Here is a 24,787-nt window from a genome sequence, read left to right on the forward strand (position 1 = left end):
TGTTTGCTTTCTAAGTGCAAGTCCACATTTAAGAGGAATAAAGAATTTCTCTGGCAGGCTGGATCAATGATGCAGCAAGCCAAGCATGCGACCTCCCGCAGGGAGCCTGGGTCCGGCGCTCCTGGAAACAATAAAATAACCTTACACTGCTCCTGATCGACTGCACGATGTGGGGAAGGGGGGGCAACTTACTCCTGATCCTCAGTGTGGGAAAGGGGGGGCAAAACTTACTCCTGACCCTCGGCACAGTGAGCCACTCCCTTCTGAATGAACCGATGGCTTTCATTAACACTGTGAGCATTTCATCCGCTTCTCCCCTCCGTCAGACTGGCACCCAGGATGCCAACCCTGCTGTCAGAGCCATGGCAGTGGCTGCAGCCCATGAACCTCCTCTTCTTCCAGGAATGATGCTGGAAACAGACGGGCCTTGCAGTCGGGCGACGGCTGAAGAACATCCCACGCTGCCGAAAACATCGAATGTAAGGATATTCTCCAGCCAGCAAGCACAAAAGCAGGGAAGGGTATAAATAGCCTTTGAGGAGGGTGTATAAATAGCTGTAGGTAACATTTGTATGCTATAAAAACCCTTCATTTTTGGCCCAGCTTCGCAAGAGTGAGTTTCCTTTCGCAGCACTTTGGAGACCGGCTTCCCCTTGCCTTGCAGTCAGCACAGCAAGGAGAGGGCAGGGACTGCACTGAATCCACTCCTGCAGCCCTTGAAAAATGGTGGGAGTGAATCTCCCTTGCTGTTTAAAAGACATCCTATCAAGGCCTACCCTAACAGGAGACCAAAAATTCATTGATGTATTGGGCTAGATCCTTCTGTGGGTGACAGGCATGGGGCAATGTGGGGCTGGAGTGGGATGGCGATTTTCATGTGCCTTCCTTACGTGGCCACACACATCTCACACTCTCCCTCTCCAAAACAAATCCTCTCTGTCAAGGTGGGAATGGGCTGCTGCCAACCAGGAGCAGCACAGTGACAGTGGCATCTGCACCCCATGCCACCTCTCTGCCTCCCTCCACCCATTCTTACGACCAGCAGAGGATGAAAATGCTCTTTAAAAGGCCTTGTTTTCCTCCCAGGCTGTTTGCTGGCGGTGCAGCCTGTGGGCTCACACAGCCGAAGCAGTGGGAATTTCACACCCTGAGCCGCTCAGCTCGGCTGCTGCAGCATCAGCACCCGCAGAGATGCTCCAGCCCAACCCCGTCGCTCTCAGCACTCCCCCTGGTTCTCCCCCGGACGAAGCAGCGTGCTGGCACATCCAGGGAGGGCTCCTCCACCAACAACGCCGCCAGCCAAAAGCTGGCACGGCAGGAGAGCTCCAGAGTGGAGCTGCTCGAAAAATCCCTGTTGAATTTGTCCACCAATTCATCGAGGACAGTGTTGTGTCAGAACATGCTGGTTTTAGCAGAAATCACACCAGGAATGTCTTGGAAACCCCAGACATCCAGAGCAGATCACAGCATCATCTCCGAGGCAGAGAGACCTGGGTTCAGGACCCTGCTGTGTCACCAAGCATCTCCCAAAGCTCCGGGGGCAAAGCCCAGGGAGCAAAATCCAAGGGTGTGGAGCAAAATACATCCAAGGGTGTGGAGCAAAAACCATCCAAGGGTGTGGAGCAACAACCATCCAAGGTTGTGGAGCAAAAACCATCCAAGGTTGTGGAGCAAAACAATCCAGGGTGTGGAGCAACAACCATCCAAGGTTGTGGAGCAAAAACCATCCAAGGTTGTGGAGCAGCACAAAAAGGTACAAGTGTCTGGACAAGCCTCTACAAAGAAAAAAATCCAGCCTGTCAAATCTGCACCTCCACAGGCTGGTAAAAGCAGCTCTTCCAGTCCCATGTTCTTCAATAAAGCTGGGAAGCACAGGACTCCGCTGGAGGATCTCAGCACCCTCCAGATCAGGCAGCCAGCTGGGTAGTTTGGCCTTTTTTAACTTTGCCCAAACCCTGCTTTAATTCATTTTGGGTACAGGGTGTTTCCTAATCTGGATTTGACCCTTCAGCTGAAGCTCTCCATGTGTCTGAGTGCCTATACCAGCAGGGACTGTGTGTATTTGTGGGAGAATGAAGGAGCTAATTCAAGGCTTTGGTGAGATGAAAGGAAAAAACTTAATTAAAATAAGTTTTAAAGCCCATCAAGATTTTTTTTTTATCTTATTCAGATTAGCAGCCATGCTAAGATTCCACTTGGAACCTAAAAGTGCTGCTTCCCTTCTGCCATTGGGGGCTTTGCACACAAAGCCCTTAAGATATCACACCCCACACCAAGCCCAGAAAATAGAAACGGGGGGAAAGCACATCTAACAGTGACTAAAATTATACAGACTTCTCCAGGAATGCAAGTAATGCCCTTATTTTGTAAAAAACTTCCAACCAGCCCAGCTCATGACAAGCACTGTTGGCAGCACAACTCTACTCACAGAGGGTCCAAGAAGATTTCCTTCCTCACAGAACCATGGAATGGTTTGTGTGGGAATGGACCTTGAAGATCATCCAGTGCCACCCCTGCCATGGCAGGGACACCTCCAACTGTCCCAGGCTGCTCCAAGCCCCGTCCAGCCTGGCCTTGGGCACTGCCAGGGATACAGGGGCAGCCACAGATGCTCTGGGCACCTGTGCCAGGGCCTGCCCACCCTCCCAGGGAAGAAAAGGCTGGTTCACCCAAGGATTTGGATGACAAGGACACTCATTCCCCCGTGGATTCTCCAGAGCCAGCAGAACTGAACAGAGCAACTTGACAGAACAACTCCAACCACCCAGGCACAAGTTCCCATCTCAGCTTTGGGAACTTTGTCCCAGGGCAAAAGCAGAGGTGGGGCAAAGACACATTTCTACAACAGGCTGATTTTTAAAGAAAAACCCCAAAGCAGAGCCACAGAACCTCTGCATGTTCACAGAACTCACAACTGATCCTGACAGAGACAGAGCAATGAGTGATCAACAGCGCATGAGAAATGCAATTTAACATCACAGCTCCCCAGCCCCTGACTCTGCTTCCACCACTGTTTGTGATCCTCAGGCATCCCCCAGCACCTCCAGGAGAGAATTTTTTGAGGAACATCTGCAGAGTTACAGCAAAAGTCTCACAAAAACATGCTTTACAATGGAGGAGCAAGCACACACAGAGTCTCCCTACCGTAATTCCAACTAACAAAACTGTACCAAAGATAACAAAAATCCTTTGTGCTCAGAGGTTTCTCCAGTCTCACCAGTCCTGACCTTCCAGTCACCCATCTGCCCTCCAGCCCCAGAGGACAGGATTTGGATGCTTGCTGTGTTATACAGCAAGGCAGGGAAGAGGAAAAACAGCATTTCCAGGCAAAGCATTTGACAGATATTTGTTCTCACCTCCACAGCAGCCCGAGCCAGGGCATTACCTGTATTGCATCTCAGGTACCATCAGTTTGATATTGAGTTTGCTTTAAGAAAAAGAAAAACCAAATTGATTTCTTGGGAGGATAAACTCGCAGCTAAAGGGAAAAACTACAATTACACTTTTCAGCCATGAAAAGTAAATCAGATGGTGCTGAAATCCCAGCAGAAAACACAGATTAATTAAAGTCTGCACTTTCTAAATCTGTTATTCAACTAAACACAGCTGTTAAAAAAATGATGCCTTTGCTGTAATTTCCATGTACATTCATATCACCAAAATACTGCAAAAAACATTATTAAGTGTGTTCAGTGGCTGCTCGAGTTGAACAGGAAAAGAAAGCACACACATATCTATAATTATGACAAGGAATGCTTTCTTTAAAAGAAAAGATTTTACTTGGAAGCTCAAATGCTGGATGGGCTGGAATTTATTCCAGTGGGAGGAGAGCAGGACTGGCACCTTGAGGTGGAGCAAAGCAGCACCATCTCAGCAGGGTGGGAGCTCAGGGTGCTCCCTCCTCCTGCATCACCAGTCCATGCCCACAGCACGTGGCATCCATCAGCCAGATCCCAGCTCCCTCCTTCTGGTGCAAACCCACTTGTGCTTCCAAGTGCTTTTGGCCATCTGTCCGTCACAGGCAGCGCTTCCCAATTGCACTGATTTCATTAACCCTAATATATTTTAAGATCTTGCACAGATTAAAAAAAAAAAAAAAAACCCCAGCCCACCATCAGTTATTCTGCAGGGCCTCATCTAAAAGCCCATCAAGGTGGGGAGAGGCTCGTGCTGACCCCTGTGGATCCAGCTCTGCTCCCACACTTTATTTATCAATAATTCATCGGGAGACAGCGCAGCTACCGACGCAGGGAGATCCTACAGGACCCATGCCCTGGTCCCCCTGCACATCCCAGTGCAGGGATGTGGGGCTCTGGCAGGGTGAGGAAGAGCACAGAGCTGGCAGAGCACAGCCACACTGCCACCCTGTCAGGTGGGGACAACCCAACACACTCCAAATGTTTCCCTTCTTTTTCCCCTCCTTTCCCTCCAAGTCACCATCAAGGCTCAAAATGGGGAGCTCTTTGGAGAAATTGGGAAATTGCAGGGATTTGAGTGGGACCTCTAAGGCACTCTGCAATTCAGGAGAAACTTCCTTCCCAGCCCCACCACAGCCTCCCCTATGGAGGAGAGAGCAACACCTGAACCTCGCCTCCTCTGCGAGGGGGAGAAGGCATGGGAGAGCCTCTGAAATCATTCCAGCTCGAAATATAATTATGATGATCTAATACAGTCATATATTAATGTTGGCAAGAGTCCTTGCCTTAATACCAGCCCGGAAAGCCTCCCATAATCTGGTCCTGCTGGTGCCCTGGTCCTGCAAGGTGACAGCGAGGTGACAGCAGTGCCACCACCACACCCTGGCAGGTACTGACACCAGGGGACTCCTCTGTGACCCTGGAGAGGGGACAGCCAGCTCTGTGGGACATCAGTGCCACACTGCGACACGAAATAACTCACAGAAGCAGGCTGGATGTAAATGGAAAGAAAAAGAACCCAAAAAAGTAAACTTTATTTTCTGACTCCACTATATATACAACAGCCAAAGGGACAGTGGATTGGAGGGTGAAACTGCCACCTCTCCAATCCACTGGTCAAACCAAGAGTCCATCAATTCTCTCCACCCACAAAGAAGAATGCAAAACAATCATTATTTACATGAACAGTGTGTGAGAAAACTCAGTGGATATATGTAAACCTCAGAAGGCATATGAACTTTTAGAACTCTAAAACTCTCAAAAGAACAGGGCAACACATCAGCCACCGCTGTGGTCATCCAGCAGCACACCTGGAGCTGCTGTCCCAGCAGGGTGGGCTCCCTGTCACCACCATCCCCAAGTGCAGTGAGTCCCTGTGTGCATTTAACCTCAACAGAAATTACCATCTTTCCATTCCCCTGCTTTTCTTTTTGTTTTGTTTTCGAGTCCTTTGTTTTTTATTTTCAGGAACACAAAATTGAATGGGAAAAAAATACATTCAAATGTAAGGAGGCTGTAAAGAAATCCATTCTTAAGTCCAGGGAGGCCCTGAGTGTCCTCCCAGTCAGCTGTGTGGGACAAGGATTGTGTTGAATAAACTGGGCTAAGCAATTCCTCCACGACTCTACAGAAAAAGACATTTTTCAGAAGGTTTTACTGTTGTTGGCTTTTGCATGAAACACCTCACTGCATCTACTTATTATTACTTTTCACCTAATCTACCCAACCCCTTTAGTATGCACCTTCTGAGAGTTCCCAAAATATGATCAACTTGGAGAAAAAACAATTAAAACCAAGGAAGTATTGGTAAAAAAGAGGAGTTGCATTTTTCATGGATGAGCAAGATGCACTGGTAGCAAAGTACTTCCTATAATCTTCCATTACAGGGTGAAGGTTTTAATAAAGTGCAATAAAAAAAGCTCACATTTTGATCTTTTCCCAGAGCTAGACATGGTTTAATTAGCTTGATCTCATTATGTAAACTGGAAAGGAAAAAAGAACACCATTAAAGCAATATCCCACTGGCAAATGAGACAACCTTGACATCAACTATGATATTTTCTTGGAGAACTCTCCCCTGCCTTTGATGCAGCTTCCACACCTCTTCCCCATCACCAGATCTTCATCATCCCACCCTTTCCAGCTGCCCTGCTCAATCCAGTGGCATTTCTTGGTTTTTGCTTTCCCCAAAGCAGCCTGGAAAATGCTATTAGGGGAAGAAAAAAAAAAAAATCCAGCTAGATGCTGTCTTGGTTGTATTTAGCCCGAGATCACTCAGCATGCTCTTTAGAAAAGATCAACTGGAACTAAACGTTGCCATAATATACTCCATCTGTTAAAGTACATACTTTTGTAATAACACATTCAGAATTCAATAAGAAAAGCCAGAATTACAAACAAGGTGTCCATAATGAGCCTCAATATAATTATTAAAGCAGATAAAGTAAACCTGGGTTTCAATACAAGGAAGTTATTTGGACCTTAATGATAATGAAAAGTAAAAAAACATCTGTAATTTCCGCTGAAATGTATTTCAGAAAGTCAGCTAAGTGCACGTCACTTTGTTAAGACTATTCTTATTATTGTGTTTGCACTGACAGCAAAATGCTTCTTAGTTCCAGCTCCTGGGATATATAAAAATATGATTAGAACACTATAACAATACAACAATGGATTAATTTGCCCAAGCATTACATTTGGATCTGAAAGACTTTGATAATTTATTTTACCAACTGAAAGGTGGTTATTTTGGGATCCTGGCTCAGAACTAAGTAGTTCAGTGCAGCATTTTGAATTTTTTTTTTATATTCCAGCACTGGCAGCACTGTGAGGTTCCAGTGATTTTCTCCTGTTTGCCTGCAACCCTGAGCTTTTGTGCCAAGCCTTATCCTGGGATTTAGCCTGGGCTGCCTACTCCAAAGGGCACCACACATCCCACAGCCTGCAAAACAACCAGGCAGTGGTGATTTATCTGGTAAAATTGCTACCCAAAGAACACAAAATGACAGTTTTTGGAGATGCTGAGCAATCTGACCTACGCCAGACAAGGAGAGCACAGAGAACTAATCCATGTTGAACACTGAAGGAAACGAAGAGGGATCAAAAGCTGTTGGGAAGACTGGCCTGGAGGGCAGATGATATAAAGGAAAATAATGAACTCATCTGCTGAGTGTCAAGCAGAGACATCCTCTACAGTGGCAAGATTAGCATGGAATAATCACAGATTATCAGCAAATTCAGGTGCTCCCTCTCAAATTAGAAGGGGATTAGAAAGAAGTTGCCATTTTGGCCAAAAAGGAAACCAGAACCATGTTTTCCCCACAAAGTAAAGGCCCCAGGAGCTCAGTTATGGGGCTGTTCCAAAAAAAAGTGGGTCTGCAGGGGCAGGAACAAAACAAAAAGCCAGAAATACCCAACACCATGTGACAGCACAGACAGGATGAACACAGCTCTGACCCCAGGCTCTTAAAATCAAGGAATCACAGGATCATTTAGGTAGAAAATCCCTCTGAAATTATCCAGTCCAGCACTGCCGAGGCCACCACTCACCCATGTCCCCAAGTGCCACATCCACATGGTTTTTACATCCTTCCAGGGATGGGGACTCCACCTCTGCCCCAGGCAGCTGTGCCAGGGCTGGACAAACCTTTCCATGAAGAATTTATCCCTGATATTCAACAAACCTCCCCTGGCCCAGCCTGAGGCTGTTCCCTCTCCTCCTGTCCCTGTTCCCTGGGAGCAGAGCCCAAAGGTCTCCCCCGAGCCTCCTTTTCTCCAGGCTGAGCCCCTTTCCCAGCTCTGGATTATTGTTTCAGGAATATCCTCAGCTCTTAGGCAATGAGATCTATCCTGTAGGAAATTTCCCAAATCTTGCATGAGACTTTTTTTTAATCCTAGAGGAAATTGAAATTTCCCTGCTCTTCATCTTCCTCCCTAACTCTAGTTATTTTGCAGCCAACTTTTGTGCTTATTTTTTTGGTTTTACAAACTAGAATTTGGTCAAGTGTAAAATGTCACATGCCCTTTTTTTACTTGAGGAGTAAAACAGATCAAATTTTTTTTCTTTCTTCCCAGAACCGAGGAAAAACAATAATGGGGTCAGGGCTCAGCAATGTGGCTCTTTAGAAGTGCCAGTGAAGTTTTCTGGAAGGTCTCATTCTCCAAGTTTTAATTAAAGTCATAAAGCTTATAAATGCTCTTTGTTAGATTTTCTTCCCTGGAGAGTTGGGGGCAGAAGCTCCTGGGTGAGGATTACAAACAGGACGTGCAATTGGCCTCTCCAAATGGGCACCAGGCAAGAAGGATGGGTCTGAAAAACCTGGAATTTTGTGAGCATTTGAGCAGCCTGAAATACTGTCTGGAATTCCAATGTAGTATTTTGTAAGGGGTTTGACCCTTCCCCAGCCTACAGCAAGCCAGACAGTGGGATAGCACGGATTTGGGAAAAGCAGAGGAGGATAAAGGGCAAATGGAGGCTTGTCTGTTTTCTCACAGAGTCATCTTAAAACTTTTCCTGCCCTGCTTTCCATATGGAACCACGTGAGCTTCCCATTCATTACTATCAGTGCCTTGCCAGATTTGGATGATTGCCCAAAACTACTGTTGCCAGAAATCCAAAACATCACAGGGGTGATTCATCTGATGCCTTGACAGCTCTGGAGCTGGGCTGGGATGGGGAGGGGGGGAGACCCAAAAACCCAAATACCAAAGGATGGAGAGATCTCAAATCCTGCCAGAGCCACAAACAGAGCAAAACTCTATTCCATTCCAGTTCCATCAGGAACTGGAGTGACAGGACAAAGAGTAATGGGTTCAAACAAAGAGAGGAAATTTAGGTTAAATATTAGATAGAAACTCTTCCCTGTGAGGGTGGGGAGGCCCTGGCACAGGCTGCCCAGGGAAGCTGTGGCTGCCCCTGGATCTTTGAAAATTTTCAAGGACAAGGCTTGGAGCAGCCTGGCACAGTGGAAGGTGTCCCTGCCATGACAGGGGTGGAATAGGATGAGTTTGAAGGTCCCCTCTGACCCAAACCATTCATTCCATGGTTCTACCCTGGCAAAGCCCTTCCCCCTTGATGCTGTTTAAGTCTTGTTTATACAGTGCTCACTCATCCAAAGAGTTCACAACTGGAGAACAAGGAAGGCTTTGTACCTCCTTGCTCTGCTATGTTAAAAATTGATTTAGCATAATGGTTTCAAAGAGATTCAAATCCAATTTTGTAAATCAAAGCAGGAACTGTACTGACTCATTCCACAGCAGCAGAAAGGAACCCGCTGAATTCTGAAAACGACAGTCGCAGCCCTGAGCCTCTGTTGACACAAACACACTCAAAAAGTGATCAACCAAACAAACCCACAGTTTAATAAGCTGCTTTTTATTGAGTGTATCTGTTCTGCACATCTCTGAGAACGGATTTTAGAACCCCAGAATGGCTTGGGTTGGAAGGGACCATAAAGATCATGTAGTTCCAACCCCCCCTGCCACGGGCAGGGACACCTTGCTCAAGACCAGCTTGTTCCATGCTAAATCATCATCATCATCATCATCATCATCACCATCATGTTCATTTCCAGATCTTCTCCAGATGATTTTCATCTGGAGAAGAAGGGCAGGCAGCCTCTTGGTTAGCCACAGCTTCTCAGGTAGCATCATCCAGCTGTCCTGGTCATTGTGGGGTACTCATGGTTAAACCAACATGAGATCCTTCCTGCTCCAAGCATTTATCTCATCATTCAGGAGTCAGCCTTGCATTATTCAGTTCTATAAATGGCTTTCAGCATTAAACCTGATTTACAAAAAAAAAAAACCAACCCGTAAACAAACACAAATGGGCAAAATAAGATAAATTGAGATAAAACAAATGCACTCTGCACATGTTCTAAGAACTCCAACATACAAACTACCTCCTTCAAGGAAAACACATTCCCTTTAATATCCTGGATATGCAGAAATAGCTGCAAAGCAAAAAATGCACACATTCAGAATCATTTATAGTAAGTGTCTTTGATGGTGACGGCATCTCTTGAAGCAAGCACAGCCAGAGTTGACAGAGCCTGATTCCAGGCAGGACAGAGATGTTCTGCTGGCTGCAGACAGCCCAGCACTCATTAGATCTTTGAAACAAATTCTGCCTCATTTCTTAAGGCAGTACAGAAATCCTATCACTAATTCACATATAAACAAGCAATCTGAACTTTAAAGAGCACCTGAACTCTGCACAGGCACAGAAGGAATTGTGGATATCCCAGCTCAAGTACTTACATAGATAAGGTGGAGTTTGGTGGGGTCATTTAATTTTGTTTTCTTTTAGCAAGAAGATATTGACATTTTCCCTGGCTTTCTTTTCAATTCAACACTTAACCTACTTTATGTTACTGATTTCTCACCTAAATCAAGATCTCTGTGCTACTACACAGAAATATTTTGTGTTAGGATCCTCAGTTCTCCAGCTCTAACAAACCTACTCTACAAAATCCCTGTGGAAAGCTAAGGGTTTGTCCCAGGGACACATTTAGGGAGATCTGGAGCCAGAGAAGCAGGAGGTGTGGAGGAAGCCCTCATGTCACAGACATTATCCCAGTGAATGTTTCAGAGCTGGGAGCAATGAGGAGGAGGCAGTCACAAATTTCCCATTGAGAGGAGTGAGATTAAAGAAATCTGTACAGAGAATGGCACACCTGGGGTTGGTGGGGAGGAATCAGACCCACGCCCTGCCTGGGGCTGCAAAAGCAGCCAAGCCCAGATCCCAAACTCTGAGAATGTTTGAGACAAAGTGGGTGAAGTCCTCCCCCCATCCCCTTTTCTTCTGCTGTCACTCCAAGCCCCCACCACAGCAGGCACCAGGCACTGCTGAGTTTTCATCCTCCTAAACCACCTGGAAAAATCCCCCTTCCCCTGGGATGGGGAGCACATCCCAGCAGCACAGCAGCTCTGCTGGCTCCAGGCACAGCATCCCAACACAGCAGCTTTGCCAACTTTGCCTGTGGCCAGCACGTGCCACCAGAGCCATCCCCAGGAGCACGGGAGCTGTCCTGGTGTGCCTCAGATATGGATTAGGGAAGTGGAAAAGGAAGGAAGGAATTGTTCCTTCTCCCCCTGCTGACATGTGAACCAAATACAAACATCCCTTAATTAGCAACACCCTCCAAATCCCTGGCAGCTGCAGGTTTGATGGGCATTTCATCTAATCCAGCAATTCTTTGCACGGAAAACAACCACCTTAGCCCCACTTGGAGGATTATGGATTTCCATGGATTGCTGTGGGTGTTGAGTTAACTCCCAACACTTTGAGCACAGCGAGACATTCCCAGGGGACACCTGAACTGCTCCAGCTCCAGCCAGGCCTTCCAGCCCAACTCCAGAACTCCCTAACTGGGAGAGATCACATCAGTACAGCCAGAAAAAGCCTTTTTTTTTTTTTTTCCCTCCCTCTGAAAAACTGTGAAGAATATTTTGGAAACGCACCCATCCCTCCTCTACTCTGTCATCATCATCATCACCATCATGAAGAGTCTTCAGCGCACAGCAGCAGCTCTCACCTCGCAGGGTTTTTGTCCCTTTTGTTGCTTTTATCTCACATGAAATGCGAGGACAAATGGAGAGCTCTTATTTCAAGGAGAAAATGATCTTTCCCAACTTCCCTGCCATGGGAAGGCTCCGTCCTGGAGGACAGCAGGAGATGCTGGCCCGCTCCTCACGATGAGGAACAGGTACCGCACCGAGAGCCGGCCTGCAGCACGGAATTCATGCAAATGAGGAAAATGAATATTTAAATAAAACATTTATTAAGGACAGATTAACTCTGTCAATCACTCCTCACTTTTGTTTTGCTGCGTGTGCATTCCGAGCGGCTGCACAAAAACCAGTTTTGGTTTTTCCAGGGTATATTTAGCTCTGTATTTAGAAGTGCAGCATCCTCCAAGATTTTTTTTTTATTAAAAATGAAGTGCATTTCCTTGTGCAACGGAGTGCAAATTGCTACTTAAACTTTATTCTATTGTCTATTTGCCTGCAATTTCCACCTCATTTACAGCCTTTTTGTATCTGCCCTTTTGTTTAGTTTTTACCTTTGACGTTCTCTTAATTTCTCTTCAGAGATACCTGACACCTTTACATTAAACTCACAATACCCATAATTCGGGAGTTTTTGGAGAAAGGCTGCTCAGCAGCAGCAGCTCCCAGCCAGGCTGAGAACCCTGGTGGCTGCCAGGAGGTTTGGAAAACCATTTCCAAAAGGAATTTTCATTTCTCCAAAGTGTATATGGAGAGGAAGGAGCACTGGCACACTGTGGTGGGTTGACCTCAGCTGGACCCCAGGTGGGCACTCAGCCACTCCATCCCTGCCTCCCCAGCTGGTTTTGGGAGAGAAAATACAGTACAAGATTTGTGGGTCGGGGTAAGGACAGGACGAGATCACTCAGCAATTACTGTCATGGCCAAAACATGGGGAAATAAATTTCTTTTATTACCAATGGAAGCAGAAATAAGAAGTACATCTGGAAAGCACCTTCCCCCCAGCCCTCCTTCTTCCCAGACCAGCCCCCACTCCTGATTTCTGCACCTCTTCACTCCCAGCAGCACAGGGGGACTGGGAATGGGGCTCTGGGCATTCCCAGGGATGCTGCAGCCAGACAGGGGCCCAGCCCAGGGCACAGCAAAGGAGGAGGATGACCAAAAACTGCAACTGCCCAAGCTCCAAAGCTGTGCAAAGACATCTCCTCACCTCCACAGCTCCCTCCTCCTCCTCCCAGTTGTTTCTTACAATGACCTTGGTGCCATTACACATGTCCAGGTGCCCAGATCCCCACTGATATTTGGGAAGCAGGAGCTCTGCAGCCATCCCAGGGTCTCAATCTCCTTGAGAACTGTCACAGACTGAAAGGTTCAACCCATCACCCACGTTGGGTGGACCCACTGGGCTGGGGATACAATCCTACCTCAGGAACAACCCCACCAGCAGAGAGCCCCACTCATCTCCCACCATCTCAGTTGCATCCCATCCCCACCTAAATGGGATTTAGGTCACTAAATCTGCACTAAATCTGTGTCTCCTGCATCCCCAAGCCTCCATCCACCACAGCAGGGCTGGGACAGGACCTACCCAGGCTGGCCCCTGCCCAGGAGCAGCTTTTGCTTCTCAGCCATCCCTTCCCAAGGCTTCTCCAGGATTGCAGAGGGAGCACAGCACCCATCTGCAGCTCCCCACCCTCCTCACAGGCCCCCCAAACTGAACCCTGCCAAAGCATTTTTGCTTCATCTTGGTCCTTTTCAATCTTGATTTCCTTTCAGCGAGTGTTCCAGTGCAGCACTGCTGATAACAATGGGGTTATAATATATTGCTGTTAGAAGAAATAATGAGAATCTCCTGCACCTCAGCATCTCCCGAGCCCGCCAGGGCTGGAGTGGCTCTTCAGTGCACACCAAGGACAGGGCACACTCAGAATGGTTATTGTGAAAAGCACTGAGACCATCACCCCAGCCCTCAGCAGATCAGTCATGCCCCTTCTGCTAATGCTTCCATTTTGTTTGCAGAATAAAGTGAAACTGGTTTGCCCCCAAATGTTTGCTCCCTTTCTCTCCAAGCACTCCTGTGCTCTTGTTTCCTCCCCTCCTGATCTCAAACCAAACCAGCTGCTTGGGTTTGCTCCCCAGGCAGCACAATCAGTCTATTTCCCTTTAATAAAGGAGAGGGGAAAGCAAAAAAAAAACCCCAAAACCCCCAAGAACAGTCAGGAATTGGCATCTCAATCAAACACACTGGCCTGACAGTAACATAAAAAAAATAAAAAATAAAGCAAATAGAAAGACTCTTGGCCGTGAAAATGTGAATTTCCTAGAATTTTCACTGTGTGCCAAGGCTGAAGGGCTTCATAAAATTACAAAAAGGTTTGGGCTGGGAAGGACCTTACAAACCATCTTGATCCACCCCTGCCATGGGCAGGAAGACTTTCCACTATTCCAGGCTGCTCCAAATCCTGTCCATCCTTGGGCACTTCCAGGGATCCAGGGGCAGCCACAGCTTCTCTGGGCACCCTGTGCAGGGCTTGTCGAACCTCCCAGGGAACAATTCCTTCCCAATATCCCATTATTCCTTCCCAATATCCCCATATCCCGTTATTCCTACCCAATATTCCTCTGGCAGTGGGAAGCCATTCCCTGTGTCCTGTGCCTCCATCCCTTGTCCCCAGTGCCTGTCCATGTCCCCCTGCCCACCCCAAGCCCCCAGCAGTGGGGACAAAGCCCTGTGAGCTGCCACACCACATCTTCCCCTCCTGCAAACGCGGAGCGCCGGGTCGGGAGCTCGGCACGCGCTGAGATTTGATTTTCATCTACTTTGTTAAATTTCTGCTAATTGCTTCTAACGCACTTCCTTCGCCGTGTCTTTATAGCTTAATTCCTCCTGGGCATTCGCTCCCGAGTTTCTCCAAGTGCAGCAGGAAAATGAGATCTAACCACACGCTGGTGATGCAATCACTCGCGGCCTTCGGAAAGAACAGAGCACGGGTGGGGATTTTTGGGAGGGTTTGGGATTTTTCTGACCAACAGCCATCATCAGGTTTTGTAAATCGATGAAAACTGAGCAGAAAATGCCGCAGCCCCACAAACACCACGAGGCTGGGTGTGATGGCAGTAAGTCCAGCGTTTTATAATTGATCAGCACATTGGGAAGTGCAGCAGAAGGACTCTGAAGTGACAAATTTGGCTCAGAGGTTGCCCCTGGATCCCTGGAAGTGTCCACGGCCAGGCTGGATGGGGCTTGGAGCAACCTGGCATGGTGGAAGGTGCCCTGGAAGGTCACCTCATTCTCTCGTGGGATTTAAGGTCCCTCCCAACTCAAACCATTCTAGGATTGTATGAAGTTTTAATAAAATTCACCTCTAACCCTCCTGGTTCAGACTGAGAGAAGTTGTCACCACAAAGTAAGAAACTTTAGCACATCTCCAGTCATCAGCAAGCTGCAGCCAGCAGGAATTAATGCATTAATACTCTTTTACTCCCCGACAACAAGGATGTAAGATCCATAACTCCCAAACAATATTATGCACAGCACATACTTTTCATCATTACGCATTAATAGATTTGGGAGTGAAAGTTGGAGGGGTGGTGTTACATGTCAAAATTAATTATAATGCCAATAAGCTGAAATTCAACAGGGAAGATCAGGTTGACTAAATTATTGTGTTGAGTTATCAGCACTGAAAAAATCAACTGCAAGAGGCTGTAGCCTTTGGCTGCAAATCCAAATGTAGACTGAAAAATAATGAGAAGTGAAAAAAAAAAAGAAAAAACATTCCCAGCCCAACCCATTGCAGAGGATTTGAAGTGACTTGAGAGCACTTCCAAGTTAGGCTGAATTTATACAGGATATAATTTTGCATTGCAGCTGTTGGAGAGTTCAATTGGATCTTAACTTTTCATCACAGGCTCACTAAAATTTGGGACCAGCAGCCACAAATGGTGTCAGCTCAGGTAAATCAGGCTGTTTGCTTCCTGTGCACTGGAAAGTCCAGCTCCATTTCTGTAAGAATTTCCCAGATGTGGCACCACCAGCATCCTGAAGGACAACCAAAGGGAGACCATAAATTCCCCCCATGCTGAAAAGAGGCCAGTTGGCAACTTCAGAAGAACATCATGATTAATACAATATTATTTAAATAACACTAAACCAAAAAAAACACAAAACCCTGCAAGCAGAGACCCTCCCCAAGCCCACAGCATTTAAAGCATTCGCTGCTCTCCTAAGAGCTGAGAACTAAGAAAAATCTTATTTTGTACAAGGATGAGAACAAGCAAGTACCACATGGACATTTGATTCCTACAGAGCCAATTAAATGGAAACAATAAAATACAGTCTGAGTTAACACTGGACAAAAGGATAAAGGAATGAGGGAAGACTTATTTATAAAAATCCACACGAAAATCTGGTTAAGAAGAAGTAGGGGAATTAATAAAATATAAAAAGGAATTATTCCAATATGGCTAAGAAGGGGAATTCCTTTATTAAATTTGTCTTCAAAAGTAAATTAAGGGAAGATGCCTGTGCTATGAGAGTGAGGGTGAGTTTACAAAAATAGCTTCCACTGAAGGAAGGAAAAAGGGAGTATCTGGAAAATGCAGACATGTGCCAAATCACTCAATCTGTGCAATTAACCAAGGAAATAAAGTGTTGTTATTTGTAAAGAATTATTTTTTAAAAGGGAAATCTAACAAATTCCTTCAAAACATAAGGCTAATACCTAATTTTGGAAATTACTTAAATGGATGGATGCAATTAAGTTCTATTCCTAGGAAAAGAATAGGGAGAACATAAAAAACAAAGAAGTATCTGTTGCAGAGAGCAGCTCAGCAAGCTGCAAGCAGAGTCTTACAGAGAACACCTCGCCAGGCACAGTCAGTTAGCACAAACTATTTATTTAAGGAAAAGAAGAATGGAAATGCCATGTGGATTACAGGAGCATTTTCCTGAGACAATCCTAAAATTAAAAGCAAAAATCTGAGCAGCCTCAATTCTCTCAACTTTAGAAGGGATTAGGATTTAGCACCTGCAAGGCTAACTGGAAACAAAGCAGTTAGAGAAAACAGCCAAGGAATCACATGGATCTGTGTTAGATTTAATTTTAACACCTTTGTTAACAATGTGGAAGAGAAAAGAACAGAGTTTATTAAGTTTCACCTATTATGTAGTGAAATGTATCACAGGATTAGACAGGAAAAATAAATACAAACAAAGGAAGTCTTGCTTTGATTGCCTGGGACATCACAAATTTGGGAAAGTGCCTCACTTCACTCAGGACCACCTGGTGAACAGCACTCAAGAAATTTCCATGTCTTCTTGAGGAGGCCCTCCCAAAACTGCCAGATCTGAAAGGAGATGCCAAAATCACACAAAGACTTTTCCTTTTGGAAAAAACAGAATTGAAACTGAGGTGGTATCACCAAACCACAGCCACACTCCAAGAAGGAGCTGTTGGGGATGCATCCACCCAAAGAGGGAGCTGGAAAGGCAGAGGCCAAGCAGCTGGAGATGAAATTGCAGAAGGATGTGGCAGCTAAAAGGACAGTTTGGTTTCAGAGGCAGAACACACACGTCTCACATAGCAGGATGTTCCAGTCTCCTCTCTCCACAGATGTAATTAATCCATAAATGGAATAATGTATTCACTTCTGGACACCTCATTACCAGAAAAGACATTGACAAATGGAACCAAGTACAGAGAAAACAACAAAAATGTTTAAGGGTTTGAAGGGAAAAATTTCTCTGGGAAGATCAAAAGATTTGAATATGTCCAGCTCAAAGCAAGAGCACAGCTAAGTTGGACAAAATATGTATCAGTATGTGCTTAAAGGTGTAAACATCAAGCAGAAAAACCAGCATGGAGGGTTTTTAGCAGGAAAAATGGAATCAAATTCATAAAAAAGAAAAGTTGAGATGAAAATCTTGTTGCCCTACTAGGATGTACAGCTTGTCTCGAGGGATTGTGGTACATGTTTGCAAGGGAACCAGACTGGACCAATCCTTAATAAATGTCCAGCAGCCAGGAGAGGTTTAGAACTTCCATGGTGATCTCTGACATCTGTTCCCCCTCTTATCTTAGATACTGATGGGATCTAGTTGTGGACTTTCACATAGGTACTTTATCTAAAGACCTGGACCAATTCAATAAATCAAAGTAGCAGCAGATATGCATGGCTCCCCCAAGGCACATCCCAGCTGAAGGACTCAATCCAATCATCCCTTGATCTCCCAAAACTGCAGCAGGTCTCTAACAGTAACAAAAACTACAAAGAGAGACAAAATGGGGGGGAAACCTGCTAGAGCTGCTTTAAATAGCCCAGGCAGCTCTTACACCCTCCCTGCCAGGGCCACAAACCTTTCCCAAGCAAGCACTGTCTCCAAGTCCATCAGACTTTGCCCAAGGAGATCCTGCCAGGTCAGATTAAGCTTTTGTATGAGGACATGTTCAATAGCAACACATTCCTCCTCTTCTGCTCACCTCCGAGTGTACCAACAACTAACTGAAATCAACCTTCCACTGAAAGGAGATGATTAAAAAACTACATTAAGCCAGATGCAAGCCCACAGCACCGTTTAATGACTCCTGTCATCAGAGTGACACTTGGTAGCTGTGCCCCATCCAGCAGGTTGTTACCTGAAGAACTAAACCATGGAATTTTCTTTGAAAAGAGCCTTTCAGAGCAGCAAGTAGGGAAAAACCAACACCAAACCAGGCAATTTGATAGAAAAACCTGGTGTTGTTCTCCCCTTTCTGCTCCAGCAGCAAGTCTCATCCAGGCAATACCTTTCCACTGGCACACACAGGTGCCAGGCTGCCCTTGGCAGTGTTTCTGCAGTCAAAAGCACTGAGCACAGGGGATTTATTTCCCTTTCCTAAGGGAAGGCAGACAGCAGCTCCTCATCCAACCCCAGAACCAGAGCACTGGGTTGAGCCTAGCTGCAGACAGACACAGAGCCATAGAACGCTTCAGGATTCCTTTTTTTTTTTTTCTTTCTTTTTTTTTTTTTTTTTTTTTTTTTTTTTTTTTTTTTTTTTTTTTTTCCTTTTGGAAATATAACAGGAGGTTAAACTGTAAAAGACAGAAAATCTGCCAGCCAGGTCATGTAGAGGCTCTCTCTGGCACCCACACGGGGCTGTGTTTATGGGTTATTGATGTGCCTCAGCCTGGGCTGCTGCACACTCCGTGCCCAGGGTCTCTCTTTTTCTCCAAACATTCTGAAGGAGAACAAGAGGAACCTCTGCAGAGGTTGGCAGCCTGTGATGCCCAGGCACTGCCTCATTACCATGACAAAGGGAGGTTTGAACATCCTTCAGCAAACTCGATGGTTCCCTTCTAGCTTCCCACTGAAAACCTGGCACCGAGCGTCCCCAGCTCCTGATATCCTATTTACTCAGGCAGAGGAACAGCAGCAAATACCTTTTTTTAGGGCTTTTTGCAGTTCTTAATGAATTGTCTGTGTCTATAGGATTCCTTCCCAGTCTCACAGCACTGCCACAGTGCTGTGCTCACTGTCTGCAGCCCCCGTGGTAGCTCCCAATAAAGTAATAAACTTCTTGATCAATTCTTCCCTCCCCAAAACACTACAAGGAGTGTTGGCAGGCTTTTACCGTGTGAAAATGTCAATGTTTGTTGCTTGCTGAGGCAGGATTTACAGCAGCCTGAGCCAAGCAGCTTGTTTCACACCTCCCCATGTCAGGGGAACAGTGTTCTCCTCTGGAAGCGCGTCCCAGACGCTGCAATAATGCAGACACAGATCTGTCAATCACCAGGAATGGGAGAGCTTTCCAGAGGGAAGCATCGAGATCCCAACGCAGAATGGCCAACTGAGCACCCCACCCTGCTGCTTCCTGCACCATCCCTGCCCCACAGCCCAGCCTGCAAGGAATATCACTGGAAATTCAGGATGCGCAGGAGAAGGAACAGCACAAGTGGGAAGAAAGCCCTAAAAAAGAAGAGGATTTTGGCAGCTGTATGATGATACTGTGTGCTAATATGCAAATGAAAATATGGGTATTCTAATAAAGCATCACCCAACCTAAAGACAGGGCCAGCAAGAGCCAAGAGCTGAGGTTTGTCAGGAAAACCTTTGGAGGGCAGATTCCTGAATCCCTAATTCTTCAGCTAATGTGAATTTGATGCTGAGATGTGATTAGATCTGTGTTACCTTTGCTTGGGAGGTAACACCACGTGAGACGAGCACACTTAAGAGGCCACTGTGCTGATCCTCAGGGGTTCTGTGGGTTAGAGGAGCCTGGTTCAACTGCATCAACCTGCACACAGCACAGGTAAGTGATGCCATTTGCACAGCAATTCCCTGACTCTTCCCCCAGCCCTGATGTCCAAGAGGGTTCTTTCAGCTTGGCTAATTCAGAAGAAACTTCAGCCAACACCCTCAGAACTCTAGAGGGGTCTGCACCAGACCAGGATTTCAGCAGGAAAGTGAACACATCCATCCTGCTCTCATTTCTGCAAAGATTCTGCCCCACCACACTCTCTGTTCCCATGTGCATGTCAAATCAGCCCCTCTACAAAGGCTCTAATTTCCTCCTGTGCTGCACCAGAATGAAGCTCAAGGGTGATGAGATCCCAGAGTTATTCCTCTGCTTGCCAATGTCCAGCTCCCAAACTGGACCTCCACTCTGGGGCTATTCCCCCATGAATCCTTCAGCACAGCTCCACAGGTGCCATCTCCATACTCCACAAGATTTCCACAGCCATGTCCAGCTGTATCCCAGGAGGTCCCAGGGCCTCTCTGGACACTCCCCTGCCTCCAGCTTCACCTCCAAGGAGGATGTGCTGCCACACAGGTTACACTGAGGCAGGGCTGAGCTGGAAAAGGCTCCATTGCGTGTGACACAGGTGCTTCACTCCAGTGTGGTTTAGGATCCTACAAAACCTGTGTGAGGAAGGGGTTCCTGGGTACCCACAGAGCAGGAAGGCAGCCCTGGGATGCTCCTCTCCCTGAGCCCCTGGGGGAGGCACTGCTCTCCCAGCCAGGCAGTGGGTGACACCCCACACCCCACCAGCAAGCCCTTGTCTCCCCAAGGCTGCTTCTCACCCAAGACAGGCTCGTGCCTCCATGTGAACACAGCTGACATCCTGACAAGCACAACAAGTCTGCCCCAGCTGCTAACAAGACTCTCTCTGCTTTTATTTTATTTTTTTCTGGATATTCTACACAGAACAACCAGTTGTCTTTGTATAAATTGCAGGTGCTAGAAAACAAGGTGTTGAAATGACTTCGATTACACTGGAAGAATATCCTACTGTGTCCTTAGGGAAAAGAGAGAGCAGAGAAAACACATTTAAAAAAAAAAAAAAAACAAACTTCACTGGCTCCTGTATAAAACTACTCTTACACTGGGGCAATGCTTACAAAGAAGAAACAAAAGATCTTTGTGTAAGTTCAGGGAGGAGGAAGGTGAGTGCAGTGAGCAGATCTACTCTCCTACTCAGCAGATCACCAGCAAAGCCACAAAAGAGAATCCCAGAGTGGTTTGGGATGGGAGGGACCTTAAAGATCATCCTGTTGTCCCCTCTGCCATGGCAGGGACACCCCCCACTGTCCTAGATTGCTCCAAGCCCCATCCAACCTGGCCTGGGACACTTCCACAGCTGCTCTGGGCAACTTTGCACTTACTCAAAGGGAAGAATTCCTTCCCTGTCTCTGCAGAGCAGGCCCAAGCTGAAGCTGAGCTGTGCTGGGATGCTCTGCAGCTGGAGGAATCCGGGATGCAGCAGTAGGAATGGGAAGCTCCAGGCTGCAGCTGCGCAGCCGCTCAAACCCAGCACAACTCAAGCTGCCATGGGAAAAGGTCATTTTGTTTGATTTGGGGATTTTTTTTTTTCTTTCCAAAATACCTGAACATTTTGTTTTTCGAGTCCTTAATAAATTTTATGCCCTAAATTTTTTCATGGAGCTTCACAGCTCTGCTTACAACAGCGCTTGTCACCCCATCGGGAAAAGACAGCAGGCGTGGATTAATTTTTGAGGAAAGCTGCTTTCATGCCAGTGCACTTGGCAATAGAGAATACAAGAAGAGCTATCCCAAAAATGCAGTATTTATGAGAGGAGTGGTTTCTAAAATTGTTTTTGCTATGGATACCAAGAAGCACCACCTGATTCCTGACTCCCCTTCCTGCACGTGTTTTTCTGGGATTATTTTTAAGGTGTCATCTATTTCACAGAACTACAACCTCAAAGGAAAACAGTTCTAGCTGGACATTCAGCACGGCCTGTTTCCAAAAGTCACTGTGGAGGGTTTGTAAATGGAAACTGCACTTTTATACCCACAGAAAAAATAAAACGTTGCCCACAGAAACAGAAAGATTCTCTTGGTGTGGTTGCGATTCTGAGATTTAATTATCTCAGCCCAGAACTGCAGGTATCAATGCTTCAGAGCTAAAGAACAAACAAGGCAATTATCCCAGAAGTCCTCCTTTTACCCCTCTAACAATCACCAGGGTTACAAACATGCCAAGGTCAAAGAATGTGTAATAAAGAAATTTATTTCCAATTGGAATGCACAGAAACCTTGCACTATAATGGTGGAAGAGCAGTGGTGTGAAGCTCAGCAGCAGCGAGATTAATGCATGGCTAAAGATCATAAGGACTGTCACAGAGCCGTGTCTGAAATGACAAGGAATAAAATTACCAAGCATCTTTCCAACCATCTCCAGCTCCTTCCCCCCCTAGATTCCCACTGAGCCGCCCAGCCCGGAGCTCTTCCATCCATCAGCCACGTTCCCTGTGCTCCAGGATCTGCAGAGATGCTCTGGGGGGGAACTTTTGGGATCTCCCCTCTCCAGTGTGAATGGAGAATAGAGTGGGGGGAAAGGTCCTTTCTGGTGGCAGCCTCCAAAGGGCCTAAAAACCACCTAAGAACAGGAGTGAAACAAATTCAGTTCCCTGGTTTATTCCTCAACTCTATAACCCTGGGACCCCACAGGGGAGATCTGTGGGCAGCCACCCCAGCAGCACAGGCTGGAGCCACGCACACCACGAGGACAGGGAAGCATTAAGCACCAGCCAAATCCTCCCTGGTCACCTCCATGGACAACACAGGGAAAAGAGACCATCATGAGGACAGTGACAGACACACTTTGTAATTTAAAATCTCCTTTAAAAACCCAAGATGTTATTTGTTAAAAAGAAAAGCCAAACTGTAGACAATTACTTTGTGCTTACACTGAGATTAAAACTAGCCTTGCCCTATCTCCAACACAGCAAGGCTCAAGCAGCTTAATTTTCTGCAACAGCAAATCATGATATTTTCATACATAAAGGCAGGAAAAGTGTAATTTGCTCTAAAAACAGGGGAACACCCCATGTATTCCAATGGCCAGAAAAACTAGAGCCATATCACTGCTACAAAAAATTGTTCACTACGTACAGCCCAAAGTAAACTAAAAGGCATGAAGTAAAAATAACTACTTTAACAGTATCATGTTTTGTCCTTTGGACTTCTTAAAAAACCTATGAAAAAACACAGTTTTTCTTTCAAATAGATACGTTTCTGTGCTATTCAACCTGCAACAGCATTTGACTCAGACTTTCCACGTGGTTCCCACTCCCTCTCAGCCAGAAGATTTTTGTCACCAAAGTTATACATTTGGGCAATTTTTGAAAACAGAAAAACTGTTCATGTGCAATTTTATGCAAAATATGCATATTTAGGAGAACAAACCTGGACCTGGTACATACCACAGGCCCTATTTATAGAAACTTTAGAGCAGGAATATCTGTCCTGCACTGGGCACTGCTGAGCAACCTCCGGTCCTGGGGCAGTTCTGGAGAAGGACCTGGAGGGGCTGGAGCATGTCCAGGGAAGGGAATGGAGCTGGGAAGGGGCTGGAGCACCAAGAGGGGCTGAGGGAACTGGGGAAGGGGCTCAGCCTGGAGAAAAGGAGGCTCAGGGGGGACCTTGTGGCTCTGCACAGCTCCTGACAGGAGGGGACAGCCAGGGGGATTTGGGATCTTATCCCAGGGAACAGGGACAGGAGGAGAGGGAACAGCCTCAGGCTGGGCCAGGGGAGGTTTAGATTGGGTATTAGATAAAATTTTTCACTGAAAGGGCTGTCCAGCCCTGGCACAGCTGCCCAGGGAGGAGGAGGAATCCCCATCCCTGCAGGGATTTAACAGACCTGTGGATGTGGCACTTGGGGACACCGGTCAGTGGTGGCCAGGGCAGTGCTGTGGAACCAGTTGGACTTGATGATCCCAAAGGTCTTTTCCAATCTAAATGATTCCATGATTCTGTGTTAAAGCACATTACACATTACTTTAAACCTTCAATCCCCAAATCAGATGAGCACAACTCGCTTCATTTTGTGGCTGGGCACGGATTCTGTCATGTACCAAACAGTGCAGAAAGCCCAATCCGGATTTAGACACGGATATCCGAATTTCCAGTCCTTCCAGCCAGCACACATGCCCTGAAACGATGGCACTGGACCTGATATTATACACACCACCCAAACATTTTTGCTCCCCTTTGCTAGAGACACAGTCTGCTGGGCTGAGTCCTTCCAGCTGGTTTTTGTAAATGATAGGAAAAAGTGAGGGTGGGATCATTTTGATTTGGCTGTGTGCATTACAACTTGCTCGCTGGCACATGCATAGCATTATGGCATGTTCTCAACTTTTTTTTTAAATTGAAAAGTCTGAATTTCTTGCAAAAAATTCCACCCATTGACTGCTCTGTGCTTGGCAGGGAAGGGAAAAGGAATAAATAGAGGATGCAGCATTTAGGTTAAGGGAAAAAATACTATCTTTGTTCCAAAGCATAACGTTACTAGAAAAACATTGCAAATTAAAAACACCCGAGATTAAATGGCAGTTCTGTGAGTTTGAACTTTGCCAGCCTTTCCCAGCACCTTCAGCCAGCTCCTAACCCTGAATCCCAGCAGGATGGAGCTGCAGCAAACCCAGAGCCTCACCAGGCACAGCTCAAACACTAAACCCCACTAGCAGCCTCCTCCAAGGGCTTCTCATATGCAATGAGCAAATTCAGACAAAAAAACCCTCAAGTTTTTAGTAACAGGGAAGGAAAAAATACTGCACTCTGTCCTAGAGCACGGGAAAGACACAGAGAGCTCAGCCAAGTCTGCTGGGGTTTGTGCACACTGCCACTCCACAGCACAGGCAGGCAAACCAGCAGTAGTAGCAAAGCCCAACTAAAGGCAAGAATCTGTGGTTTTGGGTGGGAATCCACGCTGGCTGGCAGCAGCAGGGAGTTCTCACCTCTCCCAGCACAGCTGCCAGGCACAGGCACACACAGATCAGGCACAGCCTCACCACAGTGAGGACAAAACAAAGCAGGGCAGAGAGAGAGAACACGGGGGAATGGCTT

General features: G+C 46.4%; 1 protein-coding gene and 1 long non-coding RNA gene across 4 annotated transcripts in view; both read right to left on the reverse strand.

The window, feature by feature from the left end:
- Positions 1 to 24,787, reverse strand: part of NEXMIF (neurite extension and migration factor) — a 164,293-nt gene that overhangs the window by 63,799 nt on the left and 75,707 nt on the right. The gene's annotated exons all lie outside the window — the stretch shown is intronic.
- Positions 21,929 to 23,752, reverse strand: LOC144247102 (uncharacterized). The gene is made up of 2 exons (XR_013340780.1): positions 23,580 to 23,752; positions 21,929 to 22,065 (listed from the first exon to the last, which is right to left on the reverse strand). It is a non-coding gene; the product is annotated as an uncharacterized LOC144247102 (long non-coding RNA).

The sequence above is a fragment of the Lonchura striata genome, chromosome 14 (assembly GCF_046129695.1).
Source record: "Lonchura striata isolate bLonStr1 chromosome 14, bLonStr1.mat, whole genome shotgun sequence".
In the NCBI taxonomy this organism is placed as follows: Eukaryota; Metazoa; Chordata; class Aves; order Passeriformes; family Estrildidae; genus Lonchura; species Lonchura striata.